At 41.4% G+C, this 12028-nt stretch overlaps 1 protein-coding gene across 5 annotated transcripts in view; it reads right to left on the bottom strand.

Annotated features, from left to right (window-relative positions):
* Positions 1 to 2825: 2825 nt before the first annotated feature.
* DTL (denticleless E3 ubiquitin protein ligase homolog) overlaps positions 2826 to 12028 on the bottom strand; it is a 67498-nt gene continuing 58295 nt past the window's right edge. For 2 of the 5 annotated variants that reach the window (XR_004973286.1, XR_004973290.1), the window contains 3 exons: positions 11614 to 11889; positions 3542 to 3800; positions 2826 to 2969 (listed from right to left, as the gene is read on the bottom strand). The gene's annotated coding sequence lies outside the window, so the exon portion shown is untranslated. The remainder of the gene's footprint in view (positions 2970 to 3541; positions 3801 to 11613; positions 11890 to 12028) is intronic. The other 3 variants (XR_004973289.1, XR_004973288.1, XM_036343462.1) reach the window with 3 other exon arrangements.

The following is a 12028-nucleotide window of genomic DNA, read 5'->3' as shown; positions in this document are numbered from 1 at the left end:
CCCATGACAACCATTAATCTGTTTTCCATTCTAAATATTTTTCATTTCAAAGATGTTTTAGAAACAGAATCATATAGTATGTAATCTTTGGAATTGGTTTATTAAATTCAGTATAAATTCCCTGAAGATTCATCCAAGTTGTGTTCATCAATAGCTCATACTTTTTACTACGGAGTATGAATGTACCAGTTTGAAAGACATCTGGGGCTGCTTCCAGTTTTTTTGGCCGAAGTGAATAAAGCTTCTATAAACATCTGTGTACAGGTTTCAGTGTGAACATAAGTCTTAACTGCTCTGGGATAAATGCCCAAGAGTGCAATTGCTGGGTCATATGGTAATTGTACATTCAGTTTTGTAAAAAAAACTGCCAATTTTTTTTTCTAGTGCAGCTGTATCAATTTACAGTCCCATCAACATGTGAGTGATCCAGTTTTTCATATCTTCATCAGCATTTGATGTTGTCACAATTTTTAAAATTTATTTACTTCAGAGAGGAAGGGAGAGGGGGAGAGAGCAACATCACTGGGGATTGAGCCCACAACCTGGGCATGTGCCCTGATCCGGAATGAACCATGACCTCCCGGTTCATAGGTCAAGGCTCAACCACTGAGCCAGGCAACTACTTTTTATTTTAGTGTGTAGTGATATCTCATTGTAACTTTAGTTTGTGTCTCTAATGGCTAATGATATTGAACACCTTTCCATGTACTTATTTGCCATCTATATATATTCTTCAGTAAAATGTATGCTCATATCTTTTACCATTTTCTAATTGGATTATTTTTCCTAGTGAGTGCTAAGAGTTCTTTATATATTTTGGATACTAATCCTTTGTCAGATATGTGCCTTGCTTATATTTTCTCCCAATTGTACTTGGTCTTTTCATCCTTTTCACAGGGTCTTCCACAGAATGAAATTTTTAATTTTGCCGAGATCAAATCTATCAATTTTCCTTTGTATGGATCATGCTTTTAGTGTGAAGTCAAAGAATTCTTTGCCTAGCCCTAGATCCTAAATATTTTTTCCTGTTTTGTTTTCTAAAAGTTTTATAGCTTTAAATGTTACATGTAAGTCCACGATCCATTTTGAGTCAATAAAATGTTTTAATCCTAGTCAAGATAAACTGTTTCCTCTTCCAGGGTGAAAAGGCCCAGTGTAATCAACTTGCCACAAATTGAAGAATGGGGCCACATGGGGTGCTGAGCATCAGTTTCTGTTCCTATCATGTTGGTCATCTGTGGTGAAAGTAGATGGACTAGCCTTTGTGATTGGGAGTTTGCACTGAAGTGGCCAATGACAAAAACTATCTGACATCAACTGGTTGAGTCATTCTGTCTACGTGGGCGTTTATTGGCAGCTGCTCTCTGGTGGTCATTGATATGTAGTAAAAAAGTCTTCATGCTTCATGCCCACTTCCATAGGTCTATCCACATGCCTCTCCTCCAGGCCTCCTTGTCCCTTATCTTCTTTTTCCTTCCCAGATAGAGCCAGGCCATTCACCACCACCTGTGAGTCCTTTTATATTCCTTACCTTAGGTTCTCTTGGCTCACAGGAGAATGACAGATACATGAATGCTCTACCATGAAGATTTCACCTCATCCGTTTTCCTTTTTTTTTTTTTTTTTTTTAAAAATTTCTTTATTGATTTAAGAGAGAGAGAGAGAGAGAGAGAGAGAGAGAGAGAGAGAGAGAGAGGAGAGAGAGAGAGAGAGAGAGAGAGAGAGAGAGAGAGAGAGAGAGAGAAACATCAATAATGAGAGAGAATCATTGATTGGCTGCCTCCTGCATGGCCCCTACTGGGAATCAAGCCCGCAACCCAGGCATGTGCCCTTGGCCAGAATTGAACCTGGGACCCTTCAGTCCACAGGCTGACACTCTATCCACTCAGCCAAACCAGCTAGGGCATTGCCTCACCCGTTTTTCACAGCCACCCCTGGATGGGCTATAATGAAGCAGTCCATTTGTGGCTTGACCCATCCATAAAGCAAGTGTGGCTTTATCCTCTTCTGCCAGTTGATCATAAGGCTCATGAGGCTACAAGTGTGAGCCGAGGGAGAGGTGGTATAGATGACAAGGGTGTCTGGAAGCTACAGAGCATTTCCAACCTAGCCTCCAAGTTAACATGGCAGTACTGCCATATTCAATTTGTAGAAGCAGTCACAAGCCTTCCAAGAGAATCAAACTCTACCTTAAAAAATTTGTTTGATTTTGAGAGAGATTTGTTGTTCCACTTATTTATGCATTCATTGATTGATTCTTTATGTGCCCTGACTGGGGTTGAACCTGCAACCTTGGCAGATGATGCTCTAACCAACTGAACTGCCTGATCAGGACCAGACTCTACCTCTTGATGTGTGAATGGCAGGGTCACACCGTAGAAGAGTATGTGGGAAATACTGAGTCATCTTTGGAAAATACAATCTGCCACAAGATTTCTCTACTCTGGCTGGTGAGAACTTGAATGATTCCCAGCCCTACATGAACTCTAGGAATTTTTCAGCTCCCAGCTCCCTAGTAACTGTTCTTTCCCAGCAGTTGTTCTTTGGCTTGACCTTGTGAAGTGTCACCTTATGCATGCAGACTGTATTCAGCCAAAGACTCAACTTCTTATATGAAGTTCTTCCTCTATGTAGCTCCATCCCTTTTGGCATTTATATAGTGAATTCTAGCCAACTCAGCTTCCCCAAACTGTAATCTCTTTCTCTTCAACTCAGCAAGACCACTGGGCTCTGTTAGGGTTTTTCCTAAACAAAATGTAAAATTGCAATGGTGCCATATTGGGGGCTGAGCAATCTGAAAATTGCTTCCACAGTTGAGGGCTCACCTCATTTGTTTCCTTTCCCTTAGGGATCACTGTCCTGTACTGCATCTCATCCAACGTCTGGAAATAGTTTTGTATCTTCGATCCAGTTTTTCCATTGTTTATGGTGAGAGAGTAAGTCTTGGTTTTCATGGGTGGAAGCACACCCTGAATATATTTTAAGAGAAAGCCAACAGGATTTGATTGAGTTCAGGAAGTAGGTTGTCAGAAAAAAAGAGACGCTGAGGATGACTTCAAGTTTTTGGCCTGAAACTAGAAGGGAGTTCTTGCCATTATGTGCAGTTAGATCACAATTGGGGAGTGGGAGCGAGATAAAATTAGGAGTTTAGTTTTTAAAATGTTAAATTTGAGATGTCTGTTAGACATCCAAGTGAGGATATATCAACTTTTCAGTTAAATATATGAGTCAGGTGATCAAGCTGGAGATCAGGCTAGAAATATAAAATTGGGAACTGTCCCTGTATAGATTGTGTTCGAAGACATGAGTCTGAATGAGATAACTGAAGAAATGAGTGTAGACAGAAAAGAGAAGTCCAGAGACTGAGCCCTGGGGCACTCCAATATTAACATTTGGGGAGATGAAAAGGAACCCTTGAGTTGTTTGTGCCACCTCTCCCTCTCCCCCATCCACACAATTTTCTCACTCCCATGACTATGCCCCATCCTGTCTGCTCAACCAGCCTACTCTTGACACTTTTCTGGCAGAGACTTCTGCTGACCTGTTTTGTCCTGTGGCCATCCAAGTCTAGCCCTAACAGAGCAGTTCCAGGACTGCCCTCAGGCTTTGGAAGCTGTTTTAGCCAGTCCATGTCCTCACAGTCCTCTGGAGTCATTTGCGATCCATCTGGCACCATCAGGACTGACTCTTCTGCCAAAGTATAGGGTGGGAATAAGGCAAATGGCTCATGGCTTCCAGAGTGAACAGTGCCTTGGCCAGAATCCTTATCATCTGTGGTGGTACCTCCCAGGTTGAGTGCTCTGAACAGGGATATAGCAGATACATCTCTTTAGAACATGCCAGTTTCTTCTGCCTAAGATTCAGTCCTGCACAGCACTGCTGTGTGCGCAACCTTGGTAGTTGTCCTCTATGTTACTAACCTCCAATTTCCTCATAGCAATTTATTATTGACTGAATAGTAGTAATTAATATTAGCATCATTCATGTAGTCACGTGGGAAAAGGATTGTATAAAGATGTTGAACATTGTACTATTTATAAAAGTAAAAATATCAGAAATGACCCACATGATCAACAATAGGCGATTGAGTAAATAAGTTATGGTACATCCATAATATACACTCACTAAAATAATTTTGCAGAAGATGTTCGTAATATACTGATGATTTGAACATTTTAACAAGGCAGGACAGAGTATAGTGTTTATAGCACTTTAAAATAAACAAACTTAAAGAGAACGCTGTATCTTGAATTCTAACATTAATGGCTAGGTGGAGATGGATGGCCTGCACAGGAGACTGAGAAAGAGTGACAAAGATATAGAAATTACACAAGAAGCATGTTGAAACACAGAAACCAAGGGGAGATTTTTTTTTTTTTTTTAAGAGGGAATGATCACTTAACAATTCAACAGAATCAAATGCTGAAGAGGCAAGATGAGGACTGAAAGATGACCACTGTATTAACCATGGATATCACTGATGGCCATGGCAAGAGTTGTTTCAGTAGAACAATGAGAGCAAGAGCCAGATTGGGTAAATGGGAGGTGAGAAAGTGGAACTATTTTGAGGAATTACATTATGTAGAGAAAGAGAGAAAGAAGGCAACAGATTGAGGATGTATGTCAGGTATTCTTTTATTATTGAGAGAGATATGATTTTATTTAAATAACCATAAGATGGATCCAGTAGAGAGGGAGAGACTGGATACACAAGAGAGAAATTGGATAAATTACAGATAAGGTTCAGGAAAGTTGGGGGAGGGTAGGCTATAAAATACAGTGGTGGAATTGTTCTTGGTTAGTAAGAAGAAAAACTCTTCATTTGTAACAGGAAGCAAGAAGAAAGGATGACAAGTGCCCATCAATAGATGAGTGGATAAAAGATTGTGGTACATATGTACAATTAAATATTACTCGGCCATTAAAAAGAATAAAAGCTTACCATTTGCCACAATATGGATGGACTTATAGGGTATTGTGCTAAGTGAAATAAGTAGTCAGAGAAAGGCAAATACCATATGATTTCACTTATATGTGGAAGAAGGCCACATATATGGAATCTAAAGAACAAAATAAACAAATTTAAAACAGACTCATAGATACAGAGAACAGACTGATGGTTGCCAGAAGGGAGAAGGGTTGGGGAACTGGGTGAAAAAGATGAAGGAATTAAAAAGTACAAAGTGGTAGTTACAGAACAGTCACAGGGATGTAAAGTACAACGTCAATAACATTGTAATAATTATGTATGGTGCCAGGTGGGTACTGGGAATATTGAGGGGAATACTTTGTAAAATACAGGGTGTCCCAAAAATGTATATACAATTTAACAGCTGATTCTACTACATTTTGAAAATGACATGTATTTTAATAAACTGTCTTTATAATTATTCAAACTGTATATACCTTTTGGGGGGACACCTGTGTATGTCTAACTAACCACTATGCTGTATACCTGAAACTAATATAAAATAATATTGTCTGTAAACAGCAATTGAAAAATAATTTTTTTTTTTTAAAGAAAAAGTAAAGGTGTAAGTAGGTTTGAAACATTTGGTAGCATAAAGGAAGAACTCAAAGATGTGTGGAGAGTAGGTGGGAGTCCCAGAGACCTTAGGAGAGCAGGAAAGTGGAAAAGGCTGGAAACAGCTATTGATGGGTAAGAGTGCAAGCTGACCAGAGAAATGTAAAATTTTCAGCCATCCCTTGGTTCCATGTGGGGTTGGTGATCCTGAATTGTTCTGGAAGCAAACTGTGTGATAGTGAGACTTCCTTTAGTAGTATGTAGTTGTTTGGGTGCAAGAAATAAGGAAGCAGATAGGTTGATTAATCTGGGGTTGGAAGTTAGCCATACAGGGGAGACGAAAAATTTCTCCCACTTGCTTTCAGGTCTGGGGATTAGCAAGCTGCCTGGCTCTTCTATGGAAGCATAGCCAGAGGGAAAAAGGAAGAGGGTGGTTCCTCTGTCCCCAGTAAATGAGTTTCCCTGCAGTTCACCTTCCAAACTTCCTGTCCCTGGGAGAGCTGGCCCTTTGTTAGCCTGACACATTCCCCACTAGAACTCAGTTACCCATAAGCGGTTTGCTTTTCCTGCTGACTTGTCAGGAACAATCCCTTTCAGTCTTCAGAAAGGTCTTTTTATATGTGCTGCTTCTTGATCCATACTGTGCCTGTGAGTACACAGGAGGGACAGGGCTTGACCTCACTGTTAACATCTAGTGGGGACAAAACAGCCTTCTTTAATGCTCCAACTCACTTGATACTCCGGTGCCAAGACTGCCTAAGAAGCAACGGGACTTCACTTTCCATTGGCTCTTGGCTTCTGTGGAAAGCAACAAAGAATGGAGACACTTATTGTCCTCAGCTCTGCTCTGGGCTTTTTATCCAAGGAGGAGAAACAGGGCAGCCAAGTTATAATTTGTGCAAGTGTGACATTCCTAACTTGGTCACTGGGCTAGAGTTGGCTTTGGGAGGGAAGGGCTGGTGGAGGAGGATGAAAGGAGTAATGAAATCAGGTTCCAGCTCAGGCATAAGCCTCAGCCACAACTTCTACTAGAGAACAGAGGAAAGACAGAGTGAACAAAGGGGTGAGCCACTGTTGGCTCAACTGATGTGTGAATAATGTTCCCCAATCAGGCCTTGGAAATCATCCTGTTCAACTCTTAGGGTCTAGATCAGTGATGGCGAACCTTTTGAGCTCAGTGTGTCAGCATTTTGAAAAACCCTAACTTAACTCTGGTGCCGTGTCACATACAGAAATTTTTTTTGATATTTGCAACCATAGTAAAACAAAGATTTATATTTTTGATATTTATTTTATATATTTAAATGCCATTTAACAAAGAAAAATCAACCAAAAGAATGAGTTCGCGTGTCATAGGTTCGCTATCACTGGTCTAGATGAAGTAACAGGCCAAGAGATGGCAAGTGTACCAGTTCTTGTCAACTGGCCATTGGCTCATCATTTAAATTGGGTTCCCTGCCCAGAGGAAGGAAAGACACACAGAAAAATGGGGTTGGCATTTCCCTGGTTGGTTGGAGTATATATGTTGGGGTGATAGTGAGGGATGGGTTTCTTTCCAAGGTCAGCCTGTTCCCAAAGCCATCAATGGATGAATAACTAAAGAAGATGTGGTATATACAGAATGAAATATTATTCAGCCATGGCAAAGAAGGAAATCCTGCTTTTGAAACAACATAGATGAAACTTGAGGCATTGTGCTAGGTGAAATAAGCCAGACAGAGAAAGACAAATGCTGCATGGTATCACTTATATGTGAAATCTAAAAAAAATAAGTTAAACTCATAGAAACAGAGGGTAGAAAGGAGGTTGCCAGGATCTAATAGGGAGAGGTTGGTAAAAAGGTATAAAGTTTCAACTGTAATATGAGATCTACTTATACCTCAATAAAGCTGAAATTAAAGAAAAAGAATGTACATTAAATTATAACATGCCTTCTAATGAAAAGGCATTCCTCTTTTTATCAACAAGAAAAAAAGTTTTTAATTTGAAACAAAAAGTTATCATCTAAACAAATGACAAATATTAGTGAGATTATCTATGTAAGGTATTTAGCATAGTGCTGCAAAGTGATCCTAAAGAAGCCCAGCTGTGGGAATGTGACTCCAGATTAGGAAGGGCTCAGGACAGCTGGCCTGAACTGATATGACCCTGGCTTAATGCAAGATCACCCAGTTGAAAGTCTGTGTGTACACAGAACCTGCAGTGGCAGGAGTACAAGCATAGACCATTGTCTAGGCCTAAAAGTGATGCTTACATTTCCAGGAAAAGGCTCCTGGTGCAGGTGGAGTCAAGTCAGGATGAGAGGTTTGCATGCAAATGAAAGAATGTCAAGGAGTGAGGGAGAACAAGGAGGAGCAAGATGGTGGGATACACAGGGCAGGATCAGAAAGGGTCCTGCAGCTTGCTCCAGGCACTTATAAGAGGTTGTTCTCCTGCACTCATTAGGGGATGTGTCTCCCTTGTTGAGTTTAATTGTTTAGTCTTCACATTACTTAAACTTTTTGAGTTTCTCTGTTTCAGAGTCATATGCCCACATAAGACAAGTTTGGAATTGGCCTGGCCTAGATGGTATAGCACAGTGATGGCGAACCTATGACACGCGTGTCAGAGGTGACACGTGAACTCACTTTTTTGGTTGATTTTTCTTTGTTAAATGGCATTTAAATATATAAAATAAATATCAAAAATATAAATCTTTGTTTTACTATGGTTGCAAATATCAAAAAATTTCTATATGTGACACGGCACCAGAGTTAAGTTAGGGTTTTTCAAAATGCTGACACACTGAGCTCAAAAGGTTCGCCATCACTGGTATAGCACCTTAAAACTGTCTCCCTCCAAATCAATTCATGACATGAAAAAACCCTGAAGCCACAGCTCACGGAACCTAGAATGTGGACAGCATTTAAATTGATATCTGTGTGTGGTGAGAAAATATGCCGTGTCTTAAAAGGGGATGCTAGCACCAAACTGTGTGTGTGTGTGTATATATATATATATATATATATATATATATATATATATATGTTTTGTTAATAATATGTTAAGGAAGGTTTGAGCCTTATTGTAAACAGTACTTAGCATAGTGTTTGGCACATAGAGTACATTAGATATGGTTTTTTGATAAGTGAATAAATGAACAGATGTATGGTAGACACTGAATGTTGGCTGTTTATCTTGGTTCATGTCTAAAAATGAGACTATAATCATGTGTTTTCCTCTATATACAAAGTTATATTCCTGATACACCATTAAAAGACCATTCACTTGGTATTTATGTGTTGTGACTTGGGCTCTAGGCCACTAATTAGCTATGTGACTTCAAATGAAAGACTAATTTTCTTTTTTCCTTTTTAATCTATAAAAAGGAGAGGCTGAATGGAGTACATGCTAAACTTACTTCCAGGTCTGAACTTTTGAGATTATTTTGTGGTTCTGAGATAAACGCTCCTGTGTGCAAAGTCAACTCAATCACAGAGGGACCAAACCCAGGAAACCTTGTTCACTGGTATAGCACCTTAAAACTGTCTCCCTCCAAATCAATTCATGACATGAAAAAACCCTGAAGCCATAGCCCACGGAACCTAGAATGTGGACAGCATTTAAATTGATATCTGTGTGTGGTGAGAAAAATATGCAGGGGCCAAACTGCCCTATAGTAGCTTGAGTCAACAACCTTAACATAGACCAATGGAGACCCCAATATCCACAGTGGGCTTCATAGGGTCTATAAACTTGCATCCTCTCCCCACCCTCTTATAAGCAACATTTTATGTAAAAGTATCTTATGATTTTCTTCTGAGGTGTGTACCCCTAGATTTCAAAGATTCTAAAACACATGGATAAGCCCCAAATGGTTAAAAAATCCTTGAATTTTTTAGAGAGGTGTAGAAATTTATGCTCCCAACACTATTGCATTTAATCTGATATATAAGTTCTGGTTGTAACCATGGAATTCTAACGGAATTCTGAACAAAGAACTGAGCATGTCTATGCCTGAGGTAGCCATTCTACCAACAGGTGAGTTTGCAACCCTCTTGACAGAACAGTGACAGAAAAGAACCACCAGAGCCTAACAGCAGGACAGTAATCTCTGAGCTGGGTAGAATCCCACCGAGGTGAGGTTATCACAGAGGTATGTGTAAGAAAAGTTCCCCAGTGTAACGAAAATCTCTGCCTGATGTAATGATATCCAAGATGGTCACAGTGAGACAGGTGGCAGGGATAGAAAAGGGGCCTGTACCCATCAATGGTTTGGCTCTCAGCAGTCGAACAAATCAGAGGCAAACAGGTGGAGGCTGGGCCAACTAAAAGATGCAGAAACCCCGTTGGTCTCGCATTACTGCTGTGCTGTAGAGTTCTTGTAATTCAGTGCAAACCACTCAATGTGGTAGGATCCCAATTCCCTTATTTCACAGGGTATTTAAGGTAAGAAAGGGGAATTTGAATTCCCAAGAGGTAATCCCAGGAAATTAACAAGGTTTACTTTTTAAGAAAAGGGGGAGGTATATAGGAAGTTGAGGTATTAATGAGGATTCACTCAGACTCCAGACTTGAGGGCCTCAAATGGATCTAAAAATTATTAGAGGTTAAAGGCAAACCAGATGTACTATCAAAGATCCACAAGTATCTCCAGGGCTGAGTCTTCAGACCTATCTGGTCAGCAGCAACTCACCCACAGGCTTGTTCCAAAGGCTCTCAGAGCCAGTTGGCTCTAGTTGCCAGAGCCCTGTGCACATGGGGTCACAGGTTTGACCTTTGTGTACATGTGACTGTTTCCACATTAGACTGAGCCCTAGCCCCAGCTAGAAATCACACATGTGCATCACTGGGGACTGGGTGAGAGAGTGTAGGTAGCTCCCCACCTTTGGAAACTGGCTCAAATTACATTCTAGCTCAAACTGCATACCTCAACACCTCAGTTTAGAGCAGAGTGAACCTATCCTGCATGTCATGGTCATTGCACAGTAACTTAAAGAGACATGGTTCACTCCTAAGAGCCCTTTAGGCTGAGGCACTAGCCTAGTGGATTGACCAATTGGACTGAGTGGTGATTCCCCCTCGGGAAGTGCTCAGAATTCACGGTCTTCGGGGAAACCGCAGAGCTCTTCTTTCTCACAGGGCCCGTCTCTCCAGGCACCTCAGCCACAGCCTGCAGGACTGCTTACCCAGGCTCCCAGGGAGAGCTGGAGCTGAGTGTCAGGCACACAGAACCAGAGGGCTGGGCCTTTGACGACAGCTCCCAAAATAAGGTGCGAAGCCCTACTTCTCACTTTCCCCTTGTGCCCTGTAAGATGCTGGCACTGCCTTTGGAGCCATTACTCAGCAGCCTGAATGTACAGAAATAGGCCGAGTGCACTGACCCAGGAGGCTAGCACTCTTTCCTCTGGCAGGGCCCTGTCCTGGGGTGGTGGGTTCAGGCAGAACTGTTTGGGGACATGAACTGGCCTCCCACTCTCACTTTCTGTCAGGCAGCAGTCTCATTACAGGACAGGGCTTCACTCCTGTTTCTAGGCCTTTGAAAGTATCTTCCCCCCGCCCCGCTACCCCCCCCCCCCCCCGGGCTGTACAGCACCAGTTAACTGTAAACACACTTCCCTACTTTCTCCATCTTTCAACACACACTTTTTTCCACCTTATCCTAAATGAAAACCTAGTTTGTCCTGTTATCCAGCCCAGCCTTCTCCGGAGTAGACAGCTTTCCTTCCTTCCCTGGTTCTCAATTGAGATCAGGAAAACAGGCTGGCATTCTCCAGGCCACGGCTCCCCCATCCCTCCTGGGCACACCAATCTATCTTACAGCCGCCCTGTCCTTTAGATCTACTCATCTCCAGCACTCTCTTACCCTCCTCAGCTTAGCACCTGCCTCACAGCTTTCCTGGCCACTTCATCCCTGCCGCCTATTTTTGATCCTTCTGATGCCCTGGCTTCACCATCATTTTGAAAAAAACTACATATGTCCCTAAATTCTGCCCAACTTGTCACTCACTGTCCCAACATTTGGAAGGATCCATGTCATCTCAAATTCTCATCCTACTCTGACCACAACGTACTTACTAGTATTTCGACATGAGGCATTTCTTCCTCACCTGTTCACTCTTCCCAGAATCTCTTACTTCCTCCATATTGAGCCTGGACCCATTGGGCTACAGTTTCCAGAGTACTCATAGATTCCTTCTTCTTCCCTGGGGCCTTCTTTGCTGACTTCCCAACTTGGGTAATCCCTAAGTCAGCTTTCTTTGCTTTTGCTCCCAGATTGCTGAGCTCTGCTGGAAATTTATATGCTTTCTGTGGTGTTTGAGCCATTCCATTAAGACCATGCATGTCTGACTCTTCCCCACTACTTGCTCTTCAAGGTAGGAATTCTGAAACCACAAAACAATTATAAAAGTTAAAACTTAGTACATGCCTGGCACTTTACATATACCAACTCATAGAACCCTCCCATGGCAATGAGAAAATTACTGTTATTACTTTTCTCATTTTTTTTTTTAAATGAGGAAA

Source organism: Myotis myotis, unplaced genomic scaffold, assembly GCF_014108235.1.
Source record: "Myotis myotis isolate mMyoMyo1 unplaced genomic scaffold, mMyoMyo1.p scaffold_m19_p_18, whole genome shotgun sequence".
NCBI lineage: Eukaryota > Metazoa > Chordata > Mammalia > Chiroptera > Vespertilionidae > Myotis > Myotis myotis.
Note: the sequence above shows the minus strand (reverse complement) of the source record. Positions and strands in the feature narration are given on the sequence as shown.